This window comes from Callorhinchus milii, unplaced genomic scaffold, assembly GCF_018977255.1.
Source record: "Callorhinchus milii isolate IMCB2004 unplaced genomic scaffold, IMCB_Cmil_1.0 Scaffold38, whole genome shotgun sequence".
Classification (NCBI taxonomy): domain Eukaryota; kingdom Metazoa; phylum Chordata; class Chondrichthyes; order Chimaeriformes; family Callorhinchidae; genus Callorhinchus; species Callorhinchus milii.
The window spans coordinates 220,326-224,025 of record NW_024704779.1 but is presented as its reverse complement, the minus strand read 5'-3'; the positions used below and the strand labels follow the sequence as shown (position 1 = coordinate 224,025).

Sequence of the window (3,700 nt, the reverse complement as noted above, 5' to 3'; positions counted from 1 at the left end):
CAGAAAACTAACCGTCACTTTGTCAGTATGCAAAGAAAATATTTATTGATAAATGGTTTGTGAGTTGATTTACTACAGTCCGTGGCCTCGCTGGCACATTGAATCAGCAATTAACGAGCATTGCTTTATAATTTTTGTTGACGATTCGATTTGAAGATCACGATGATTTTTGCTGAATGTTCAGCAAACCAACAAAGTTCCATTCAGTTTCGAAATGCCAAGTTCTCCTGTTGATATTTCAGATAATTGGTGCACATGTGGCTCGTTGGTCTAGGGGTATGATTCTCGCTTAGGGGTTAGCAATTAAATAAATATGCGAGAGGTCCCGGGTTCAAATCCCGGACGAGCCCAAATTTTAGTAGAATGTTGTCTGTTTCTCATACTGTCTTTATTTTGAAACAATTAAACCAACTTGGTAATAGGAATGCAGCAAGTAACTAATTTAAAAGGGGAGGTAAGCATCTGTTGCGGTGTAGCGGTATTATTCAAGAAACGTATTGACTCACTTGACTATTATGCAAGAATTCTATGACTAAAATCAGCGCACGCGGAATCATGGGGGAGATAAGCATGGATTGAAAAACGCGTAGAAAATCTCCAGCAGAGACCCCAATGGAGTTAAGTTGTGAACAGAGTGAAGCTTTAACATCGTGAAACTGGTGAAGGAATTTGTTGAGAGTGGGAAATCTACAGAGGAGATTTTTGGGGCGGACGGGTCTTGGAGCCTGTTGTTGGGCTGGAGTACTTGATGATCTGCAGCCCGTGGAGGGAGGAGATGGGGAGGTCCAAAAACATGCAGTTTGGCCGTCAAGCCTGGATGTGATGAACGTGTGGATGAGGATCTCGGTGGACCTGTGGTGAGAATAATGGTGTAGCCGGGCAAGGCAATGATACTCAGGTACGGGAAGCAGAGTGTGTCATGGCACCGATGTGCAGTATGAAGCAATGTTGGTGGTCGAGCAGGACAATAAGTTTCCGTCTTGGCTCCGTGGGGTGTACAGCGCATCCACAATGTTTGCATTGACTTTGATTGCGTCTACATTCATTATCCTCAAATTAGAGTCAAGCAGTCTAAGGCTCTCCCTGCATGAAGGGTGATTTTTAACTCCAAGCTGATATTGTTATTATTTTTACTTATTCACAAAGGAGCCAAAAGTATGAAACCAAAGAAACAATTCCGGCATTTAAAGATCATTCCTTCAGGCTCAGCTGGAGTTCTGCATTCAGTTTCGGCCATAACTTTTCAGGAAACAAAATAAAGCTTTTGAGAGTTGCCAGGAAGCTGCACAAGAATGAAAAGATGGATGAGTCTCTTTGGTATTGAAGAAATGTGGAACAAGTTGGCTCTATTTTATTTGGCAAAAAGAAGGTTGATAAGGGACCTCATATAGGAAAGTATATGAGGGATTTTGAAAGAAAGGACTAAGAGAAATTATATGAACCATTGGATACTCTCTGACTTTGGGCCTAGTTTGTAAGTTAGTCACAAGAAGAGCGAAATGGGGAGCATTTTGTGATCTCCATTAAACACAGGAGCTTGAAAACACAAACGACAATGTTTCGGACATAGGCCTTAAATAACTCCACGACCTTACATATCCCTATCTCTGACCTCCATACCCCACAACAACCGGTTCCCTCCATCTGCTCAGCAAACTCTGGCCTGTTCCACATTCCACCGACCGACCCTCCCCATCATTAGCCGTCGAGAATTCAGCCTTTCTGCTCCCACCCTATGTAACTCTATCCCGCATTCCCTTCGCCACGCTCCCTTCTTACCACCTTCAAGATGCGTTTCAAGACCTTCCTCTCAGACCGAGCCTTCGGTCTCCCTCTTTATTCCCTGCCCTTCACCCTCTCTGTCTCCAAATAGTGACCTATGATATCAATCTACGAGAGCAGCTATCCCTCATGTATTGTGCAACATCCGTCGCATGCACAAAAATAATTAAATATGGAGGACACATATAACCGCATTTGCTAATCTAATATATTGAATCCAACTGTCCTTATTAAAATTTTGCTGCACAATGGATTTTGAGATACACAATGATATAAATGCAGGAAAATGATACCTGAAACATATTGCTGACGTGTATGAAGTTGTTTGTTCCACCATCTAATAATAATGCGATGATCACATCATCTCACAACCACCATGGAGTTTCCGAAACGCTACAAATAGGTGACAGCATTAGGTCAATGTTAGAGAAGCCGTTGCTCCATCTTCGCAAAAGGTGTCGCTGCTGTGAAAGATGCCACGAAGATCGAAAGTTTTGAAAATACAAGTTATTTATTATCCTGTTCTTGCAGCAGTTGGAATTTCTGGTCAGTTTAATCATTGTTGGTAATTACCAGTGGATTTTTGTAGCTCAGGGTTTAGAGCACTCCCCTCGCAAGCGACAGAACTTTGTTGATTCCCAGCAAACCTAAGCGATCGGCAAGTTTCTTTATTCCATTTGCCCAACACTTTCGATCTCTCCCCATAGTGCAGTAAATGTGTCCTCCCCAAATATCTATGTAATGCTGCTCAAATTCCCCCTCTCGCCATTGGCTCTTTCTCACTGATTTAGCTATGGCATTCCTTGAACGTCTCTCCTTTTTCTGCACAGTAATATACGAAATTAAACTTTAACAAACCTGAAGTTCTATTTTTAACGGCTTAATTCTGTTATGAATACCTCCTCATTAGAACACACTAATACCGTTTAATTTCACTTTATTCTTGTTTCGCCGATATTTTTACAAACCGAATCGTCAGTATTTTACTTGACAGGTCAGTTTCCAACTAACTTACCTGTTGTGTTTCTCTTACAGTTAATTTACTGGCGATTGTGATCCTGTCCCGAGGAAAGTGTGGACTGTCCACATGTATCACCCGCTACCTGGTGGCCATGGCAGTGGCGGATCTGTCAGTCATTGTCTCTGAAGTAATCCTGAAACAAATCGGTGATATTTATTTACTTACCTCATATTTGTTCTACACACCTGTCTGTAGCTTCATTCATGTCATTTCTGCAGCCGCCGTGGACTCTGCTGTGTGGCTAACGGTGGCTTTCACCTTTGATCGCTTTGTGGCCATTTGTTGTCAGAAACTGAAGCAAAAATACTGCACAGAGAGAACAGCGTCTATGGTTGTAGGAACTTTAATTGCGTTGCTCTGCTTGGAAAATATTCCCTTGTATTTTATATTCCAACCTTACGCCAGAATTCATCATTTGCCCTGGGGCTGCCTTTTCAAAGCAAAGATTCGCTATCAGCCCGCATGGATCGCATTTTATTGGTTTGAGCAGATGTTGGTCCCTTTGCTCCCATTCGTGTTGATTTTGGTGCTCAACGCTCTGACTGTCAGACACATTCTTGTGGCCAGTCGAGTCCGCACCAGACTGCGGGTCTGCACCAGCAGCGCTGATCATCGCAATGATCCGCAAATGGAGAATAGAAAGAAATCCATCATTTTACTGTTCACTATATCACTCAGCTTTATATTGTTGTGGGTGACATCTGTTGCACACTACATACAATACAGAGTTAAAGAGATTTACAGGTCAAGAGGCTTCTTTAACCCTTTACGAATGTTTGAAGAAGCAGGATTGATGCTTCAGCTGCTGAGTTCCTGCACAAACACAGCCATCTATGTGGTCACCCAGACCCAATTCAGAGAGGAGCTGAAGAATGCAATTAAATATCCTTTCACAAT

General features: G+C 42.4%; 1 non-coding gene across 1 annotated transcript; it reads left to right on the top strand.

Moving 5' to 3' along the window:
* Nucleotides 1-259: 259 nt before the first annotated feature.
* trnap-agg lies at nucleotides 260-350 on the top strand. Its single transcript is given in 2 exon segments — nucleotides 260-295; nucleotides 315-350. It is a non-coding gene; the product is annotated as a tRNA-Pro (tRNA).
* Nucleotides 351-3,700: the final 3,350 nt, after the last annotated feature.